This window comes from Rhineura floridana, chromosome 2 (assembly GCF_030035675.1).
Source record: "Rhineura floridana isolate rRhiFlo1 chromosome 2, rRhiFlo1.hap2, whole genome shotgun sequence".
NCBI lineage: Eukaryota > Metazoa > Chordata > Lepidosauria > Squamata > Rhineuridae > Rhineura > Rhineura floridana.
In genome coordinates this window covers 74,662,351-74,685,795 of record NC_084481.1, presented here as the reverse complement: position 1 = coordinate 74,685,795, position 23,445 = coordinate 74,662,351, and the positions used below count along the sequence as shown (strand labels likewise).

The 23,445-nt window shown below is 40.9% G+C and overlaps 1 long non-coding RNA gene across 1 annotated transcript; it reads left to right on the top strand.

Moving 5' to 3' along the window:
- The first annotated feature begins 899 nt into the window (after positions 1-899).
- LOC133378170 (uncharacterized) lies at positions 900-14,549 on the top strand. The gene is made up of 4 exons (XR_009760896.1): positions 900-1,047; positions 6,099-6,228; positions 7,448-7,532; positions 14,338-14,549. It is a non-coding gene; the product is annotated as an uncharacterized LOC133378170 (long non-coding RNA).
- Positions 14,550-23,445: the final 8,896 nt, after the last annotated feature.

The following is a 23,445-nucleotide window of genomic DNA, read 5'->3' as shown; positions in this document are numbered from 1 at the left end:
AATTTTCTATGAATTAATAGGAATACTAATGATATTCAGTGCCCTCCTCAGGAATTCTCTGCTAAGAAAGACTTAGGGCCCGTTCACATGACAATTTACTGCAAGATTGGTACTACTTGCATCCCCATTTAATTAGCATGATTCACATGACATTGTAGGCAAAGATAAGCTAGGATGCAGTTTTTCCATTTAAATCTTCATTAAACCAATCCAGGGATAATGCGAAAAGTGAAGGAAAAACTGTCTCCACTTCCCAACATTACTCAATGTAGGTGCTTTGCTTTGACGTTTCTTGCTTTCAGATACTCCCCTTTCTCCGCCTACTAAACTCTCCATGAATTCCAATTTGTTTCCAGTGGCTTAACTAGCCACTTCCACCTCCCTCTCTGTTCTCCTACATCAGAGTTTGCTATAGCCTTCCTTCCTCCCCCCCCTCACTCTAATCAGTTTCATGTAAATTGCACCCCCAGGCTCTGGGCTTCAGCCTGGACAGGTATGCAGTTGACAAGAAGAAACAATGAAACTGACAAAGAAAACCATTCTGCCCCCCCCAATCAGTATTGTGTCAATTGCACCCCAAAGCTGTGTTGGTGTTTGCTCTGGCAGACATACACTGACCTACCCGACTGTAGTCACTCCCTTGCTTTACGGTCTTTTATCAGTAGAATGACATAAAGCAGTTCCAGCATCGAATACACAAATTACACAGTCCGTCTTTCTCCTCTTTATTTCCCCACACCCCAAAACACATTCTTTTCTTTTCCTGTCTTTATAGCTCATCACGGTCATTTAGTCATTAGGTGATTTAGGGTCTGCACCTGTATCGCCTGAGGGTTTTGCTTTACTCTTTACTGTCAGTTAACCCTTTCATGGCTGGTTTTCATTTCTTTGTGAAATGTACATGCTAACAAGCTGTCAGGCTTCAGCAGGGAGAGGAATTCAATTGAAAAGAAACAGTGTAAATCTGGCGGCAGGGCATGAAACAGTGACACCAATCCTTCCCAAAGGAATGCCGACTAGTGTGAATGGAAAACAACGGATTTGAAGGTAGGAAGTGTGAACCTTGCAAATCACGATGGCAAAAGCTGCGTCTTTAATGCGTCTTTTAGCTCCCGTGTGACTAGGGCCTTACTGAGACAGAGAGAGACAGAGAGAGAGAGAGAGGTAGCTTCCTCTCCTGCTAACAGCCCCTCCTTCCAGCAGAACACACTGTCCAAGAGAAAAATACAATAAAATTAACTTCTTCCATTTCTGGAGCTTCCTAGCAAGGGGCATCTGCAAGAGAGGTTTCACCTATTGAGCAAAGGGTAATAGAATCTCCACATACTGTCTATCGTAGTGCAGAACCAAGAGTAGAATCAGAGTGTGATTGTACCATACAACCAGTGAAGTTATTTTGCGTAAGTTACATGTACTAAATAAAAAAGATAAGATCATTATCATTTATTTATTAATTATTCATCACACTTTCAATGGACTTCAACAATTACTCTAGCTTTAAAAGATGATCCCATCTATATTTGAAAAGAGCAGAACCAAACCTTGCATTAATCATTTTTGTACCATTCCTCTAATTCCTTCAGCATTAAAAAAAATGCAGTCACCCACTCTTGAGTCATCCTCAAAGGAAGTTTTTAGTCAAAAATTATCATCAAATCTATATGATCATTGAACAGAGTTATAGTTTCACTAGTTTGCCTTTGATCAAGTTGTTTGGATCCTATCTAGCCCCCTGAAGAAATGAAAATAGAACAAAACCTCTGTAATTTAGTAGTGTTTGTAACTACTAAAGTTTGTAACTTCAAAAGCAACTTAAAACAGTTTCAAAAAGGTGTAGCACCAAGTGTATCAACACAATAGTCCAGATAGGAACTGTGCTAGGAATCCCAGGTAAGTAGGAATGCTTTGCCCAGCTTCAGCTGGTGAACCAGTTGTGTCTCCTCTTGGTATGGTTCGAGTTGGCCATGATCCTACACGTTAGTTGCATCTTCCCTTGACTGTTGGAACACATTGTACGTTGGCTGCCCTTGAGAACCACCCAGAAACTTCCACTGGTGCACAATGCTGTCTCTAAGGTGCTGGGATCATGAGACCCCCCTTATTGTACCAGTTTCGCAGAGTCCCAGTCCATTTCCAAGCATAATTCAAGATACTGGTTGTTATCACTTTTATTTAAGTTTTTGTGGATGAATCGGATTATCTAGATCCTTTCTAATCAAGCTTCAGGCCTAGTTATGGACAAAGACTGCCTTGGTCGCCCTGCTTGATAACCTAGGCTGGGCATCAGATAGAGGGAGTGCATCCCTGTCGGTGCTGCTGGACGTCTTGGTGACTCTCAGTACCATTGACCATTGTATCCTTCTGGGCCGTCTAGCTAGGATGAGATTGGGAGGCACAACAGATCCAGTCCTACCTGGCAGACAGAGCCCAGAAAGTGGTGCTGGGAGACTACAGCTTGACCCTCTGACTGCTGGCATATGGGGTCCCTCAGGGTTCTATTCTGTCTCCCATGCCCTTTAACATCTAGATGAAACTACTGGGAGAGATCATCCAGAGATATGGAGTACAATGTCATTGATATGCTGATGATACACAACTCTGTCTCTCCTTACTATTTGATTGCAGGGAGGGAGTCCTCATCCTAAAACGGTGGCTCAAGCTGTGAAGGGCTGGATGTGGGCTAACAAACTGAAACTTAATTCAGACAAGACGGAAGTGTAGCTGGTCAAGGGGAAAGCTGTGCCAGGGATAGGGCTGCAACTTGTTCTGGATGGGATTGCACTTGCCTTGCAGGAGCAGGTCCACAGTTTGGGAGTACTCCTGGATCCTGCTCTGAATATCCACTGGCTACAGTAGCCAGGAGTGCTTTTGGCCAACTCAGACCGGTCTACCAGCTGCACCCATTTCTGGAAGCGGTTGACTTGGCCACAGTGATACATGCATTGGTGACATCAAGGCTTGATTACTGTAATGCACTTTATGTGGGGCTACCTTTGAAAACAGTTGCGAAATTACAGTTGGTTCAAAATGCAGCAGCCAGAATGTTAACTGGATCACAGTGTGGAGATCATATCACCCCTATGCTTTATCGACTCCACTGGCTCCCAGTTTGTTTCTGAGCCCAATTCAAAGTGCTGGGTTTAAACTTTGAAGCCTTAAACAGCACTTGGGCCAATGTATTTATAAGAGGGACTGCTTATGTCCATATGTACCTGCGATTTAAGATCAGCTGCCTCTGGTCTCTTCTGCATGCCTTGAATGAAAGATGTTAGACTGGCAGGCACATGGGAGAGAGCCTTTTCAGCAGTGGCCCCCAAGCGCTGGAATACCCTACCCTAAGAAGCCCACTCTGCTCCCTCCCTGATGGTGTTCTGGAGACTTTTGAAAACCATCTTGATCTAGACAGACTTTGGGAGGGACTGAAGGCTGAGCCTGAATTTATTTGTTCCCCTTTTTAGTTTTACCTTTTTAGTCCCCTTTTAATATCACTCCCCTAGATTTCTTAACTGTATTTTATGTATTTTTATCTATTTTAATGTTTTTTGTGTTTTTATTGTGTATGATTTTATTGCAAGCCACCCTGACTGCTCTATTTTAGGGTAGAAGGGCAGGAAAGATATATTTAATAATAATAATAATAATAACTTTATGTACAAATGTATTTATAAACTGCGCTCTCGCAAAACATGAGGGTGGTGTTCAGCAACATGAAAGCATATAAAACAATAGAAAACAATCATTAAAATGACTAGCTACTCAAGAGACATTTTAAACTGCATAGTCCTGTTGGCATAAAGAGTCTTCAAGAGGCACCTGAAAGTCAAAAGTGAGGATGCCTGCTGAATCGTTGCTGGAAGAGTGTTCCACTGGATGGGACCTGTGACACTAAATGCTCAACTTCTGGTTGAGGCCAGTCGGACCTCTGTAACAAGGGGGCTAACTAACAACACTCCTGTAGAGGATCTTGGTGATCGGGGTGGGATATAGGGGCTCAAGCGGACCTGGACCCAAGTTGTTCAGAGCTTTGCATATCAACACAAGAGCCTTGAACCTAGCTGCATAGGATATGGGCAGCAAATGCAGATGCTTTAGCAGAAGGTTACATGTTGTCAGCCATCTGCCATCGACTGCAGTCTAGTCACTGCATTCTGCACCAGCTGGAGCTTCTGGACCAGGCCAAAGGGCAGCCCTACATAGAGCGCATTACAGTAACCCAATCTTAAGTTTACCAGTGCATAGACTACAGTGGCCAAAATTATCCATATCAAGATATGGCCATAGCTAGTGCATCAGATGAAGCTGGTATAAGGTATTCCTATCCGCCGTGGTCACTTGGGTCTGTAATGACAAAGATGTATCCAGGACTACCCCCAGGCTACATGCCTGCTCCTTAAGACAGTGTGCAACCCCATCCAGAACAGGCAACCGTTCTATCTTCCAGACACAGGAACCAGCTGCCCACAGAGCTTCCGTCTTCCAGGATTCAAACTCAGTTTATTGGCCCTCATCCAGTCCACCACTCAGAGCTTGGAAAAGTTACTTTTTTGAACTACAACTCCCATCAGCCCAATCCAGTGGCCGTGCTGGCTGGGGCTGATGGGAGTTGTAGTTCAAAAAAGTAACTTTTCCAAGCTCTGCCACCACTTTATATTATCTGTCAAGCCCAAAACAACTTGATGTTACCAAATCTGCTCAGGTGTCCATATACACATGCATGGTAACCTGTTCATGGGACTATAACTTTTGGAGATCTTTGCTGGAGATTGTTGCACTGAACTCTATGAGTTTAGAAATGCCAATTGCTGCCTTGCTTACTTAGGGGAATTTAACAAGAACCACACACATTTTACTATGGTTAAAATATTTATTTGCACAAAATGGCCACATTCAGTAAAATGGCTCTGCAACTTGAAGTGCCAGTACACAAATAGAAATAGCAAGACGGCTGGTTGTCAGAAATTATGCAAGCCAACAAACACACATTCATCCTTGGAATGCAATGGAAGAATTGGGTGCACACTTTAAATACTCCCTTTGAGCTGGCTTGTGGCTTGAATTTTCACTACCCTGACATTATATATAAATGTCAGGCCCAGGAAAGGTGGGTTCCTCACATATGAGGAACTCCATGCCCCAAGAGGTTAGATCATTTTCTTCTTTGTCTTTCACCAGCAATGGAAAATGTTCCTTCTTAAGCAAGTTTTTGATTCTATTACTGCTTGGCATATTGATTGTTGGTACTGGGTTACAAAGTAAGAAATCCTGCCTCACATGGGCTGGAATCCAAACAGTGTCCTTCAGGCAAAAACAGGGCCTAGGCCCAGATAGATATATTGTTTTATATTGTTTTAAATTTTTAAAATGTGTTTTAAATTGTTTTTTAAAAGATGTATTTTAAATTGTATTTGTTTTTAGTTACTGTAAACCGCCCAGAGAGCTTCGGCTATGGGGCGGTATACAAGTATAATAAATAAATAAATAAATAGCAAGGATGGTGGGGTGCGTGTGTCCCAGTATCATTTGTTATTTGCATTTAGGGTTCACACCTGACCAGGGGAAAATGGCCTTGTTCCAACTCCCAGACACACCTTGGGATCAGCCATCAGGTCCCAGAATCTCTTTATTTCTAGTGTTCATCAGCCTTGCATTTAGGGATGGGAGAGAAATTTGATTCAGTTCACGTTAGGTGAACCTGCCTAATTCACTCTTTCCAAAACAATAAGTGAAGCAAAATATATCCATCCTTTGAAATACACATTTCTCCAAATTGTGCAATGTAGTTCTCCAGCCAAGTAATGTGTACAAAAATGCATACATTAGGGTACAGTGTGTATAAAATGCATATAGTAATGCAAATAATGTACAAAATGCATTATATTAGAGAAAACGGCTTTGCAAAAATATGCATATTAGGCAAAAAGGCATACAAATATGCATATCAGAAGACATTCATCCTAAAATGCTGATGAATTTTCATGAGGACTTTAAAAAAAATCACATACTGCTGTGGAAATGGGGAGAACAATTTAGGATTGGAAAAATGGGGAAGTTAGAGTAACTGAAATTAACAGATTCTCTTATCCCTACTTGTATTAAAGAAGCTTGTGAAGCTGCATCAAGGATTTCTATACAGCACTTAGTGAATGGTTCTCTCAGATCGTGACCAAAGTCTGTGACTCAAAGACACCATAATCCCAACCTGTGGCTTTTCCGTGGACAAACTCAAAGGTAAGTATGGGAACTAAATGTGACTATATATTCACAATCCAAGAGAAGGGAGGGAGGACATCCTTTCAGCAAAGGGTCAGCAGATTGTTATTATTTCTAGAGTCATAAGAAGAAATCAAGTGCATATAAAATGCTTATAAGATGCATTTTTTTATTTAGCAGATCATTGGAACATATTTGCACAAGCAGTATTTTTATACACAAGAACTACTTCAAATTTTGAATGATTATTGTGTGGAAGAATATTGAGAACTCAAAACCGATAACAACAAGTTAACATTTCAAACATATGAAAAGGCTTTTATGATCGAACTGCCACTGTCATTTTCCTCTGGCAATGCAAAATGTCAGTATCCGATGAAAATTCTTTGGGGGGGGGAGTGTGAATCACAAGAAAATATCTAGGGGACCATAATGTGAAACAATTGGGTTGCTACATAACATGCCATTACTGATCTGATCTGTGACATTTCCATTGGCTCAGATTTGGAATCAGGGATGATGTGACTCGAGTTATTATGGCACTTCAAATTTCTGTCACACCATGGCTTAAATTAGGGTATCTGCAAAAATGTCCCACGTGGCTCAAAGTCTACTATAATAACTACTTTTAAGCCTAAAGTGCCATCCCGTCACCCCATGGCTATTTTCATTCACAGAATCACCTGCTGCTGAAATTTGCTTAGTGGCTTGGTGCTCTCTGTGTGATCATTCTCCAACAAACCCACAAGAAAACCCACATGGGAAATTAAGGCTAACTGCAGCTCTTGCATTTCCATTCCACTCTGCCAAATGACCTCCGCTGTGGAGGGAGTAGGCAGCATGCATGAGTGGGAAAGCTATTGACAGAAGAGCTTCAAACAGAACACGTGGCGGGGGGGTCACCTGCATGGCACCACAGCATGAGAGGAATGCATGGGCTGTAAGAAAATAGAGTGGGAGCTCTAATTCTCTCAAGAGACCTGGCCACAATCTGGCAAGATTCTTTTCCTGAAGGGAAACTCCCGACTAGGAAGCACTTGCTCTTTACAAAGAACAGAGGCCAACACACTCAACCCTTAACTGCTCAACGTGTGCATTAAACAGTCCAGTATTTCTGAATCTCCCATGTTTCTATGTGCATATAAAATCATATGCCTCTCTAAAAAGGTCTGTTATTCCTTCAGCCTGTGGGAATTTCCAGCTCTATGGAAAATGTATATTTCCTAATCTTTTGTAGATAAGGTGCTGCTACTTCCCTAAATGAACAACAATGGAAACTAGCACAATGCTGCTCCTTAAGCAAATCAGAGAAACAGATTAAGGTAAGGTAATCCATCACTAAGCTTGGGGATTTTAAATTTTCCTAGTACCTATACATTTTTAACATATTACTAGGTAAATGACTGACACTCCTCTGGCAGGTGTTAAAAAAAAAAGATTGATCCTTTGGAATAAGAAAGCTAAATACAGATCACTGAAAGGACACTGGTGGCTCTATGGCACTTCCCTACCACACAGGCCGCGTTTGAAACTACATTTCCATGCAAGCTAATAAAGGCTCCACGGATGCTCAGAGATCTCAGACTGAGGAAATAGTTATAGAATCCTTATTGTAAGACTGCGGCTGTTCTTTTAAAAATACATTCTTATCCTCATGAACAATGAGTCAGATTTCATTTTGTCAATGTCCAAACAACTTAAAAGCACTCCACAGTTGAAGGAGTGCTTGGTTTTAACCTTGCCTGACATTTTCCATTTCTGCCCCGTCCCTCAGCAAGTTTGGGATAGTGCAGGAAAGGTCAGGGGAGATAAACGGATAGATTATGGGCTGGCTGGCCTTTCCCAAACCAAGGAGAGGAGAAAACAAAACTGTAGAGACCTGTTATTCCAAAAGCTTGTCTTTGATTATCTGAACAAGAATTAACAGTCCAATTATGTTCAAAGATACACAAGTACCTTTACTTACTGATGCAATCTGTTTCTTCTTCTTCTTCTTCTTCTTCGTTTTGAAGGGCACTAAACATTGAAGACCGCAAAGACAGCACCCTACTAGAACTAATGAACAAATTCATGGAATGTAGCCGTATATTTTGTAGTTCATACCCTGTTTATAACATTTATATTGTCTGAAATGTACAATAGGTCACATGACTGATTTTGGCTTGCCTTTACATAATTTAAAAGGGGGGATAATGGTATCTAACTGCTTGCCTACACACCTGCTACCTACTCCAGATGCATGCTGTGACGGTTCAATCACTTTGTTAACATTATTAACTCTAAAAATTATAAAATGCAGCAAACTAATATAGTATGCAGGCAAATCCCGATGGCTGTATTGAAGTCTCAGGGCCCCCACAACATGGCCCACTGAGTTGAGCACAACTCACCCATTTTCCCAGTTTTTGCAGTTTCATGAAGGCAACAAAAATAACTGGGCACCTGGCAGGACGAAATATGTGCCTGGAAGGCTGTGATTCATTTGTTTCATCAGGAGTGGTACAAGCTGTCTCAAATAAGAGCCAATGTGGTATAGTGGTTAGAGTGTTCGACTAGGACCATGGAGACCCAAGATTAAACCTGGGACTTTCTGCATGCAACACTAACAGTCTACACTAAATTCCAGCCTCTTCCCCATAAGGGAGGGGAGGCATTTTTTTTTACCATTACTCCTTCCCCCCTGCAGCCCTCCTGTGCCACCTCTCACATTGTTCTAGAAGGTTCCAGATTCTGGGGGTAGAGATGGAAGCACTGGCAAATATCGCCTCCCTTTCTCACACATTAGCAGAGGATCAAAAACACTGGCTCCCACCCAATTAACTTCATTATCAATATTAATTAAAAATTAATTAATTTTAAAAAATTAAATAACATTTTAAAAGTGTAAAATGTCCAAGTGCTTACCAGTCATCACAGTGCCCTTTAACTCATTGGTTAGAACACTGGAAAGTGGGGAATAGCTATATTTCCTAATGAGTAGTTAGGTAAAATATTGCATGCATGCTTTTATTTATCATTGTAGAACATAGATGCTAGCTGTGTTGCTAAAAGACAGAAGGAAGGAAGGAAGGAAGAAGGAAGGGAGGAGATAGAGTTTATAGAAAATAATTCAGGTTCTCATAAGAGATGTCAGTTCTTTCATCTTATATTTTTTATTTTATTTTACTTATTTTTAAAACTTATATACCGCCCAACTAGCAATAGCTCTCTGGGCGGTGAACATAGATACAATAAAATACAATATAATACAAAAACATCAGTCTAAAATCAAATTTCACAATCTAAAAACAGCAAAGGCTAAAATCAAATTACAAACATTACAATCATTAACAAAAAATTAAAATGCCTCGGAGTAGAGAAAGGTTTTAACCTGGCGCCGAAAGGATGATAGTGTCGGCGCCAGGCGAACCTCCTCGGGGAGACTATTCCATAGTTCGGGGGCCACCACTGAGAAGGCCCTTGATCTTGTCACTGCCCTCTGGGCCTCCCTATGAGTCGGGACCCGGAGGAGGGCCTTCATAGCAGACTGTAGTGTACGACCCAGTTCATAGCGGGAGAGGTGTTCCAACAGATATTGAGGTCTTGCGCTAAACTGCATCTGGTTAGTTAAGTGGGATATGCTGCAGTAATGAGCATTACTCTTCCTCCTAGTTCTTCCAAAAATTTCACACTTTCTCCATTATGCAAGATGTAAGCATTAAATAAAAGATGGTGATGATGGGGACCCCTGAAGGTGTAGACTTTGCTTGGCCAGTTAAGAAGAATTATTTTTCCCTGACCAAGTACTCTAGTGAAAATCCCTACATCCTCCCCCCCTTCTTACTATCAGCTCTAGAAACACAGATTAATAGTTGTTTATTGTGGAGCTTAGAATGTTATTAAAAGGGGGGGAAAGATGGGAACTGTACTAGATGTAGTATTTGTAAAAATGTCATTCATAAATTTTAAATGTATATCAGTACTATATTTATTTATTTATTTGACTTATTAGTCGCTTATCTGGCTGAATTGTCAGCCACTCTAAGCGACGTACAAAGCAGAACATGCAAACATCAAAACATTAAGAGACTAACAATAAAAACTAACAATAACAGAAAAGCTAAAAAAACAGGAACAGCAAACCAAAAACATTCATCTTCCTGGTAAAGGACAGTCCCCAAACAAATGTCACGAAGAGCAGGGGTGGGGGGCAAGGCAGGTGGAAACAATTGGATGGAACCTGTGCATGGCCAAACATTATACAGCTACGAGAGTGGTTGTATACTATAGCCAGAGTGGATTTTTCACATTCCGCAATGTTAAATTGAAAATACCCCCATGCCATTCTGATGCTTCCTATAAGCTCATTTCCAAACAAAACCTTACAAAACTAATAGTCCTGAACTCAGAAACACTTGCTTAACAACACTCTCAATTTTCATGGCGATACACAAAACAGTCAGAGAGAATTGAGAATTCAAAGTCTAAAGAGAGAGAAAAAAACCCAGAGCCCTTTCGGACTTTTTTCTTTGAGAGTTCTCATAATCTGTTGAAATTCATTGAAAATCAGCCATGTTCACAGAGTACCTGTAATCCTAATACTGACCTTGCCCCATACTCTGGCCTCCATCTAAAAGTTAAAAAAATGCCTGGCTGATTTTTAATTAATTTAAGAAATTTTGCATTGAACTGAATGATAATGTCAGGCGTGCTCAGTGAGAACCAACTGTCAGTGTTCTAAAAGCCAGACTCACAGCTGCTTGGCTTGTCTAATCAGGGGGCTACACCCACACCAGACTTTGATTTCACTTGAGACAGGCATGGCTTCCCTCAGAGAATCCTGGGAGGGGTAGTTTGTGAAAGGTGCTGAGAGGAGACTCCTATTCTCCTGACAGAGATCCAGTGGCCAGAGTGGTTTAACAGTCAGCCACTTTGATTGAAGCTCTGTGCGGGGAACAGGGCATCTGCTAACAACTCTCAGCACCTTACACTAGCTACACTTCCCAGGATTGTTTGGGAGAACCTATGACTGTCCAAAGTGAAATAAAGGCCTGGTGTGGATGTGGCCAGGGACAGCTTTGGTTTAAATTTGGGTGGGAGGCTACATGTGCCTGCTGTAAGATAAAAAGGTGGGGGAAACCCTAAAAAGCAATGATACTGTTCACAATGTTTTCTTTTTGGAAAGGAAAGGGGCTTCCTCTCTGCCCAGTGCTCACCCATCGAATCTCCTCCCCTCCCCCTCTTCCTCCCCTCCCTGCCCCTCCCCCAGGTCAGTGTTGGACTATGACCTGGGAGGCCAGGGTTCAAATCCCCACACAGCCATGAAGCTCACTGGATGACCTTGGGCCAGTCACTGCCTCTCAGCCTCAGAGAAACGCAATGGTAAAACCACCTCTGAATACCATTTACCATGAAAACCCTATTCATAGGGTCGCCATAAATTGGGATCGACTTGAAGGCAGTCCATTCCCATTTTCAAACATGACTGCACAGAAATAAGTCCCATAGAATTCAAAAAGTATCCAACTGATCCAACCAATCCTCCCTTCTCCTCCCTCCTATCCCCTTCCTCTTGCCCCTTCCCTCCCCCTCCAATCCTTTGGGAAGGGCAAAGGAAGGGGCAGGGGAGGGCAGGTTTGACAATTTGCATGCTTATTGAGTTCAATGGTATTTACTCCTGTGCAATCATGCTTAAGATAGGTAAAACTGACCATGGGGAGGGGGAGGGGAGGGGGAGGGCCTTTGAAATTAATAAAAATAAATTTGACACAGGTTTCTAGGATGAATAATGAGAGAAATAAAATTTTCCAGATTAGATTCTCTGTAGAAACAATAGTAACACAGGAATGAAGCAAAGGAAGAAGAGCACCAACTAACATACAAACATGTAATTCTCCGTCTTTGGAGATGGCAGGTATTGCTACCACTCACCATATGCTCAGAGGCACATGTTACCAAATTCTTCCAAGTTACACAGGAAGTGGATTGGACTTTGAAAGACCAACCCAAATTGTGTTTGCATTTTGACAAATTTGTAGGGTAGTACAATATCTCAGAGAGGAGGTCAGGTCTCCTGCTTCCCTGGTGCATTCACTATAGCTGCCCAATTTCCCTGCTTTTTAAAGTTTGATAGAAATATCTGTTGGCTATAGGTACATTCTTAAACCACAAGGTTTTTTGCCTATTAGTGATTTCATTTATAAACAGACACATCTAAAATATACCTCGTTAAATACATATGAAATGATGTATAGGTATAGTAGCATTTTTCCTCTTTCAGATATAAAATAGGCTGGAAAAAGTCTGTTCCTTTACAAAAATTGCATACTGGATATTTTGCAATAACACAAGAATCCCTGCTGTGCTTACTGATCGTTTACTAATTTAATTTTAAGCTCTTGACATGTTTCAGTCTAGATTTGTTCTTTAGTTCCCTTAATCTTCATCCATCAATCTCCCCCTCCTTTTTTAATGACTTCAATTTTGTTTATTTTAACTTATTCAGTTTTGTTTATCTGGCATGTCTCCTAAGTACTAATGTTGGGATCATTTCCTCTTTTGTGTGCAATCACATATTTTGGCACACTCCAACCAAAGTTATTTGAATAGCAGAGTTAAAACACAACTTTAAATATGTCCCACTGATGTCAAGGGGACCTAACTTTGCTTGAACGGTGGCCATTGTATTTCTACAATTTCAGATTTATCTTGTTCTGAAAAAAGGAGAATGCTCTAATAAAAGACAACTGGTCATTTCCATCATGACTGCTTGTTGTAAAATAAAAATGTAGGAGGGGGCAGAGATGTGACAATGATAAATGTATTTTCATCGTAACTGTAAGATGTATGAATGGGCTATGTGGACATCAGTAAACTCGCAAAGCTATGCAAAAATGTGGCTATCTGAACTTTATGCAATTAAGAACAAAGGACTTCATCCATTTTCTAGTCACATCCCCTGAAATAAAATGATTGCTTTTTTTTTACAGTAGCAGAATAAAAGAAAGAAGTAGATAATAATGAAAATGCAGCATTATTATCTACAGCAACTACACTCTCTAGATGGGCTGTTTGAAAAATAAGTTTTTAAACAACAAAACCACCAGCTGCACCATTTTAAAAAGTCCAAAAATATTGCAGTGTTTGCAGGAACATTTCCAATATCTTGTGAGACAGGTTTTCTGCTGTGAGTGCAAATGAGAGCATAAAGTGCTTCCTGGGTCTAAGTATGAAACATGAACTTCTAGATTCTCAAATGTGTGCTTCGTTTTCTCACTTAAGTATTCCTTTCTGTTTATATTGCATTTCATCCATGTCACTTTGATTTTGATCTTTAATGGTTAAGATTTGGCAGCCTGATGAAGGGAACATACGTAATCCAAGCCAGAAGTGGGGATGGTTCTGTTTTTTTAACAGCAGTTTCCAAAGTCTATGTTTGCCTCAGGGCTCAGCTATAGGCAGCTGTCCAAGATGAGCAAGGGGCTGGGAACTAGGGGCCTAGAGATGAACAAAGGAGCCAGAGCTTAGGAGCAAGTCTGAGAGTCAGGCCAAAGGAACATATCAAGAGCCAGAGTGAAGCAGAAATCAGAAACAAGGAGAAAGCCATGTGAAGAACATGCAGGAATCAGAACTGAGGGATAACCAAAAAGTCAGAGCCATGGGACAGATCCGCCATGGAGCCAGTGAACCTAGGGGCAAGCCAGAAGCCAGAGACAAGGAACAAACAGGAGTCAGAATCAAAGGAACAGGAGAAGCCCACCAGAGCCAGGAAGACCTTGTTTCTCAGTTACACTCTCATAAAATGCCCAGCATGGTTGGGAGGGGCCAGTCCAGAGCCTAGAGTATTATACTGCCCAGGTGGATGTGCCAACCTTCATTTCTTCAGTTTATCATATGAGAGAGTTGCACACGCATCCAGAGTTTCCCAGTTCTAGCCTGGAAACTTCCCTTCAGAGGCCCCTCTGGGACCCAGGAGTCCTCAGACAGGGCCCAACCTGGCCATTCTCTGGCACCGGCCCTGCTCATTGAGTTCAGTGGGACTTGCACCCAGGCATGTGTGTAAAGGATTGCAGTTTTTCACCATTAATTGTTGTTTGTTTATTATTTTCTTATGTTTGTATCTGTCCTTTCTTCTGTCATGGGATCCAGAGCTGCTCAGCTTCAGCAAGATGGTGGCCTTCAGACCATATCGTAGTCCAGCATATCTGCCAGCAAAAAGTCTTCCTTTGCGGGAGAGGTGGTGGAGTGGGAAGTGTCCTTCTGAGAAGTAGTTGGACCTCTGTGGTTACTTAAAGAAAGGACATTTTTCCTGTACAAATTACAACTGAACCATCAGTCAAAAACTGAAATAAAGCTGCAATCCTAAGCATGAAAGTTAATTCCATTAGAATCAAATAAAATATGTTTAGATGGGAGCACTGATGTGACAGATATCTGTGATGTATATTGGGGTCCTTCAAAGAGTCCTTTCTCTTCAACTGGCACCCCAGTAGGCCATTATGTGTCAATTTAAATGGTTTTTTCCCGTTTCCCACTTTTCCTGGTAGGCCTAACCCTTCCTTAAAATATCGTAACAAATTAGTAGATGCCACCACCTTTTGAATTAACAATGCAGCATTAAGTATCATTGGGAAGCGATCTCTCTGGCACGCCAAGTCACCACTCTGAGCTACCCATCTCTGCCCACCCAGCTCCCTTCAAGAGTTAACTTATACCTATTCAATAGCTTGGCTGAGAAGCCCAAGGCAACAACACAGAGTGAGATATCATGGTTCAGAATCCATCCAGATCAGAGCACATTATATCATTTTAACTTAAAAAAAAATTGATAAGAACATACACAACACAACACTGCAGTCACTTAAATAAAATAAAATGTTGTTTCTAAGTCCAAAGACATCTAAACCCATAAATGAATAGTCTGGTCTATAGTTGGTTTAAAACTGGGACCTGGGAACAACTACCACAAAGAATAAGTGCTCTACTTATTGGAAGTTGCTTGTGAAGTTGACACATTGGCAGTCATTGCTCTAGAATATTAAGCATGGGTGAAAATGAAGGGCAACATGTAGTGTCCCTCCCTTGGGAAGGAAGGAACAAAAAGCACGGGTGAGATCAGATGTACATTTTCTAGAATTAAACCTCTAACTTCCAAAGTTTTCATGATAATACCATTATTTTTCTTTCAGAATAATCACCTGTCCAGGTCCTTCACCCCCTCTGTTGTTGTTGTTGTTATTTTATTTTTTTCTGGTGTGCTGCTGCCTTCTCTGCACGGAGGAAAAATGAATCTTATTTACATGGCAAATACATTCCCTTGTACTATTTCAGTCTTTTGTATTATCTTCTCCTTCATTTCACCCTCCCCCCACAAGGAATACTACTACACTTTGCTCTCAGTCTTGAGATCCAAGTACACTTCTCACAACTTATTGCATGCACTTTGGAGAGAAGAAATTACTGCACAGCATCAGGTCCTAAATTAAACTGCCTGTTGAATCAGGTGTAAGAGTCAGTCTAGAGGAGGTAGCTAATTGTGGGAGCTGTATTCTGGCTGTTCTGATCAATGTGACTAGGACCTGAGTGCATTAGAAACAGATAGTATGCCCTAGACAGCCCCACCTCATTATCAAATAGGTCAGGCTTCTCGACAGAGACTTAATGTTCAAGGCTCTAAATGGGCTAAGGCTTAAATGACCATGACAAATGCCACCTAGCTTTGCAGTAGATGGTTTAAGTTGACTCACAAATTGTTTCTAAGACAGACTATGTACTTCCTGAAGCAACCACAATAGCACACATTTTGATGGGTGTTCTGTAGCAATCCTAAAACATAGCATTCTCCATGTTTTCTAAGAAAATTTCTGCTCTTAAAAAAGACATGCTGAAATTTATTTGTTTATTAAATTTGTATCACGCCCTTCATCCCAGGAGGAGCCCAGGATGGTAAACAAAAACACTAAAAACTTCTAAAACATCTTAAAAACAAAAGACTTTTAAAGATATTAAAACAAAACCTTAAAAAATCTTTTAAAAACAACTTTAAAAACATCTTAAAAAGCAATTCCAGCACAGATGTAGTCTGGCATAAGGTCTCTACTTAAAAGGCTTGTTGATATTCTTTAACTGTCCCATACAACTGAAGGCACATAACCAGAAAGCACATTAAAAACTAGCCCCCGGTGTAATTAATTGTAAAGGGTTTAGGGAAACTAAAGCAAACATCCATAAACAATTCCATACAGAGTACCCATATGAACTACAGATTGGCATTGTGCAAATTGTATTCTAGAGGCATGTCAAAAGGAGAGAGCTAGAGAAATTTGATCTGTAAGTTCAAATGGCACTACTTTTAATAAAGAAATAAATGTTTGTCATGCAAGAGTTTGTGTGTACATGGGTTGCATAGTGGTCTCCACCTTCACACAGAAGTTCACACAGCAGAAAAGTAGCCTGCATTTGTACGTGTGATGGGAATACCATATATACAAAATAGCCACTTTAAGACCACAGCCCTATACACTTATCTAAGACTGAATCCCATTGACTTAAGGGACCCAATTTGTCCATTTTCGGGCTCAAGCACTCTCAATACATAGATTTTCATCTCTCCCATTATGCTCATTCATACATAGGGGACTGTAGAAGTCATGTCCTTGGATTTAAGCCTTTTCCTCCAATGGGAGAAAAAGACTACAGCAGCATATGAACTGGACTCTATGAACCCTTCCCACTATGCCACCCATCTACTGTTCAGTGAAGGTCAGGCCCATTTTTCAAATAGTGCATGCCTGGTTCCATTAATGGCCCAAGATATAGCAATACTTGAAGCAGAACATAAACCCATACAACAGGGATAAAGATATTTAATTATTTTATAGTTTATATACCGCTTCATACCCTAATTTCTCAATGGTGTATAACAGGAATACAACATAAAATCAGTTATAGTTAACCATAAAATGGGGGGGGGTCACTAAAAATGCCTGCTGTAATAAGTATTCACTGATGGCTGAAAGTTCATAAGGGAGGGGGACTGTCTGGGAGGGAGTTCCATAGAACTGGGACCACAGTACTGAATGCGGAGCGCCTGTTGGATACAAGCCACGCAAATGAGCCATGGGGGACTACTAATAGTGACTGCCCCGATGACCTCAGTGATCAGGCAGGAATATAAGGTATCAGTTTATAATAATAAATTGCCATCTGAAGAGGGCTACTTCACCCTGCCTAACTGTAGGACCAATCCTGCCTGGTATTTATTTTGAGAAAAAGAAAAGAAAATAGAGCTCAAGAGTTTTTCAGTTTGGCTAAAAATACAGAGTCGGTTCAAATGAAATAGATCAGTATATCAACATAATGATTGTAGAATTGCAGCAGCCCAGCCACTTAGCTAGTGTACCTGCCCAACCCGCAGACCTGCTGGATGCCCAGGTCTTAGATATTATACACCACCAGGCCCTTTGCAAACATCCAGCATTCAGAGGCCTGAATTAAACAATTAGTTCCCATGCTTTATGGGCTTAAAAACCACACAGCACAGACCAGATACATACATTACATCAAATGCAAAATGATCCTGCATGTAGGCTGTTCCACATTTAGAATTTGTCCAAACTGTACTTGGATTATGGTAGATGTTTGGACTGAGCACAGCAGGCAGCTTTGCACATACTAGAAATATAAGAAGGTTAATCAGTGGCATGAAAAATCGTGATCTGTGTGCCCACAATGAACTGTACATATCTGGTTTACCAGAAGCATTTTTTAAAGCTCTATGGAAATCAAGCAGTTTTCAAGCAAACTTAAGGATAACGTGTAAAAAGATAAACTATGCCTGCAACTTGTAAAAGTAATATAGTAGTTAGAGAACCCTTTTCAGCCCAAAGGCTGCGTTCCAGGGGACTTGAGAGCCAGTGGTGGGTAGGGCCAGAGCAAAAGTGGGCAGAATAAAGGATAGGACTCTCACGTTTGTATAATACACTACATTCCAGCAGACACAGAAAAGTCAGAGGCTACCACACATACCCATAACTCCATCTTTCCATACTCTGTCCAGGCAAGCAAGTACAATACTATCACATTCTAGACAGGGGAAAATGTTTGACCTGGCTATGGATCAGGGCCGATCAGGAGTGAGAAAAGGGAAGGTGGCTGAAGAGTCCCAAAGGCTCAATAGAGATGCCGCACTAGGTCCAGGGCCTGAGATTTCCAACCCCTGAAATAAACTCTGTACTAAACAGAAATGTCCTCCTCCAGGAAAGTCCCCATAAATTAAATTACAACTACATAAGGTACAGACCGATGCTGGAAAGTAGCACAGTGAGCTAGCCAAATGAGCCAATCCCAGTTTCGGTGTTCCTAACCATTTATCTCTTGTCCTCTTCATTCAAAGGGCAACGTGCATAATTATTGATATTTGAATAAAGTAAGTAAGCAAAGCCATTAGTCTGTCATTTCTGAGCTTCTCAAATGCTTTAATGGGTTTAGATTAAGATGAAAAAATGACTTTTACAGGGAATAGAAAGTAATAGATCTCAGAAGGGAAAAATTCAAAGGCTGTAAAAGGCTGTATAATTTCCTTTTGACCTCACTGATACTAACAAGGTTAAGACACAGCTTTGATGTACAGACTACAAGGATATGGAGTCTCTTAGCATGATCACATCCAAGATTTGGCTATAAAAGGAGCTACACTTTGTTCTGGAAACAAAGTTACAAATAATATAAATGCATATTTATATCTGAGGTAGACCAGAGAACCACCCACTCAGTGCCTCAGTCTTATCAGGATTCACCTTCAGTTTACTGGCCCTTATCCAGTCCATCATTGCATCTAGGCACTGATCCAGGTTGTGCACAGCCACTCCTGACTCACATATAACAGAGAAACAGAACTGAATGTCATCAGCATACTGATGATATCCCACCCCAAAACTCCTAATGACTGCTCCCATATACATATTAAATAACATTGAGGGCAAAATGATGCCCATAGCATAACTGCCAGGGAGCCGAGAGACAATCACCAAATGTTAGTCTCTAGAACCAGCACCACAGATTGGACCAGAAGCAATGCTATACAATGCTCCGACTTCCCTCTTATGGAGCCAATACTGGTGATCACCACAGACAATGGCTATCAAAAGCCACTGAAAGATCAACCAAGAGTAATCCAGTCACACTCCCTTTCTCAATAGTCATCTGTCAAGGTGATCAAAGCCAATTCCCAAACCTGGGCCTGAACACAGACTGGAATCGGTCCAGCTAATCAGTATCTTTCAAGAATGCCTTGCCAAAGGAAGTGATGTTTGTGACCAGGTGGTAGTTATCATAAACCTGTAGGTCCACAGCTTCTTTAGGCATTGTCACATAATCACCTCTTTATAATGGCAGTTAGCACCAACTCATCATATATTTTAATGAGCAAACAAAATACTAAAGTAATGTAGGGATAGCTTTGCCAAAACAGATAGGCTTTACAAAGAGTTGTGTCGTACTTGTTCATCACAATGTGAATATAGCTTTTCTCATAAAGGTCTGACTGAATACAAAATATTGAAGCCTCAAAACTTTGGCAATCTCAATCAGAAATTGAACTGGCTACTGCAACCTTCTTGTATGCAGCTTATATCCTGCATACGTCTTCATTGTGTGAGTTTCCTGGAAAACACATGAGTCATATACAGTACATCAAGCCGGAGCATCCAAAACAATTGGATCATTTTCAATGTAAAGTGAAACCAAACACTAATAATGTTTGTCTGTAACCTTGCCACGCTCTTGTTGCAAGGTTGTTCTTGTGCATGTTATTTTGAATAAACCTCAGAGGCTTATTAGGAGTGACTTACACCTTGATTCTATGCATCTTTACTTAAGAGCTCAGTAGGCCTTACTAGGTATGCACTGCATAGGATTGCATCCTTACTCCTATTTTCCATGTGAAGCAGGATATCAGTGATTGGCCATCAGGAAATATTCTTCCTCTTCTTCCTTCAAGTTACTCAGGGAAGCATAAGTGGCTATCTCTCACTTACAGTTTACCCTCACAACAACCCTGTGAGGTGGGTTAGGCTGAGAGAGAGTACATGGCCTAAGGTCATCCAGTGAATGTCATGCCTAAGTGGGATTTTGAATGCATGTTTCCCCAGTTGTAGTCCAACTAGCACATCCCCTCAGCAAAAGGATTTCTGCATGAGCAATGGGACTTTTCCTCCCACTCCTCCCAACCAACACCCTCCCCAGATCTGCTCTAGAGGGTTGAGGGAACCCCTAGAACAGATTTAGGTGATGTGCAGGGGAAGGAGAGGGGAAGAATGTTCTGTTGCACAGGCAGAAATTTTTGCGCTGATGGAAAGGTCATGTAGTGCTACGTTGGATACAACCCCGCACTCTTGTCACTATAGTGGCATTGCAATATTGCTCAAAGCTTTTCTTTCCTGATTGAAATAACTGTTGTGCAACAGCTAGGGCTAAACACTTTTATTATCTGCTAGGAGTAAGCAGTTAGTTAACTGGGACTATCCAGTTGGGTTTGACCCATGAGCTGTTATGATGCACTTTTGCAGCAAACTATTTTCAGTAGTTCTGGTCTGGCATGGGCTTTTTTTTCTTGGTTACTCTATGCTAGATCCAACATTTAGGAAAGCAGTTTTTTCTGCCCTTCCTTCCAGAAGGAGTTATAAATTACTCTATGGAAAACCAAGTGCAAAATTACCCAAGAACAACCTAAAGATGGTCAGCCTTTTACTTCAGCGCATATCACTCAGTATTATTTTCATGTACAGGAAATAAAATGTGACTTCAGTGCTGTGTTACATTTCACTTACAGGGACACTGATTGAGTGTGTGTGTGTGTGTATTTTTAAAAAAGTAACAAGCCCTTGGCTCTTTGGTGGTTTGCTTTCTATTTAACTGTATGTAATATAACTAGTATAAGTAATGATTATGAATGTGTAGTGCTGATCTTACTATAGTCAATATGAGGGTGGGGGGACCCAACTGAAAATTTGCAGGATCAGTTTTACTGAGTATTCAAATGGTATGTAGTGGTGAGGAGAATGCCCACAGCCAGGAACTGATATCCCCCCCCAAAGAAAAGATTGATGTGAAAGAGGCTTTGGAATGGAGACATGGTACCAATCAGCTGATACAACAAGAATCCAAGACAGGGGTAGAGGCACCTATATCAACACAGGTGCCCCCTCCCTTTGCTCCCATAACAGATGACTGATACTAAATTCTATATGTCTTGACACTTCCTTGCCTCATGATCTGTCCTGCCACACAACAGGGTTATAACCTGCTTCAGGGCACCATCATGAGGGAGGGATAGATGAGGGCAGGAATTGGTGCCCAAATGATGCAGTAAGACTTTTCATAGGGTTTGGCCTAGCAATGGCATGGGGTAGGATTGGGTTCTTCTTCAGGCATCCAAATAGCTTGGGCCAGCAATGACTTCCTCTCAGCTCCAAATTCCATCCCACTTAAAAGCAGACTGTCACAATGACAGGTTTCTGCAAACCACCCCTCTATGAGCTCTGCAAGGGGACTGTGAGAGCAGCAAGAGGCACAGAGCATCTTTGAATTGCAGCCAGTGTCTGAAATCATCTGTAATTTAAAAAATGAACCTCTTAATGCTCATTTGTTTAGAGCAGACACCAAATACACACACACACACTACAAGCGGTACAGGTACGTAGGGAAAATGTGTTACTCTAAGGCTCTGTCATAAAATAATTCAGTTTTGATCTGGAAACTGCCAACCCTGTAATAATGGAACAGGGCACTGCAACATCCTTATTAAATTACTGTTTTGTTATGGATGGGTTTGTTGTTGTTGTTTATTTTGTTTTGTTTTAAGGGAAAAAGACAAAATATAAATCAAAGCTGCACTCACTATTATTGATTTTGATGATTTGCTTTTTCATGTTGTCACTGTCCTGCTTAAATTGCTAGGTGACCTGAAATTCATCTGGCAATCTTTAACAAACTCAAGTCCTGATCTTGCTAGGCTTGAGATGCAGGTTAAATGCTGTGAATGCTTAACTCAACAGTGATTTTAGAACTTGTTTTAGGCACCCAGACCTTCAGGAACATTTATCAACATAAATTGAGAAAACTTTAAAAAGCAACAAACTTAGACTCTCTCATGCAGTCAAGTTCACATTGATCACTTCAGCATAGGTGAGATGACAATGTATTATGAGAACACAGTCCCAGATGCTTCATACTATTTTACAGTAAAATACAGCTTCACAAGAAGCAGTATATTTTGAAAAAAATACTGCTGTAAACTTTATTCCACCCCCAATGCAGTTGAGAGGTTTTAGTGAAAAATGCATTGAATATTCAAGGCTGATATTAGCATTATATGATAAAAATATATTTGATTATGGATATGAAATATAATAAATAGGATGTTAAAATCAATAGAACTGTTTTAAAAACAATGGTTAAATTGGATAATAATTGTGGTTATTAAGTTTAATTAAATTAATGGTCCTAGCGTAACAAAAAGTACAGTTATTATTCATTCAGTAGATATTTCTGACCGTGGTTATTCTATGTGTGTCAGCTACACTTCTCATTTGTTGACGAGTTTATTGCTTAAATGTCTATTAAATAATTTTGGCAAAAGGTTCAGGCAGGTTTTGAATAAGGTGCTTCCAGACTCTTCCATACCCAACTGCATTCTAATAGACTTCACTGTGATGGTGACTTGATTATGAAATGCCTTTCCACTACAAGCATAAACCAAAAAGTTTTTGGTTTCAGCTCCAGGTAATGACTAACCCATTTCCTGGGCTTTTGTTGGATGCTAAGGCTAGTATGCCACTGCAATTAAGACATCCATAAGGTGATTCTAAGTGCATGGCTGGCAACAGGCATGACTGGGCCCTTGGGCATCAGCCTGCCCCAGGCTTGCTGCATCATAGGGCATCACCCCCTTACCCCCCGATACAGGCAGCATGGGGCTAATAAGGCCACCCATGCACCCTACCTACCACTTGTGTTGTGTGAATGACATGTACATGTAGCATGCATGCCTGCCATCAACTGTATTGCCAATCTCTGGAAGAATCTCAGTGTAAACAAGGAGGCTTAGGATGGCATGTGCATGGCCTCTGTCCCATAATTCATGTCTCATACCCCTGATTTATTGGGGTGCTTATTGCTTCTGTACATTGTTATAGTATAGTATTGGAGTCTGGACAGCTTAAAACACAGGCTTTCTGATAATAAGCTAAGAAATGT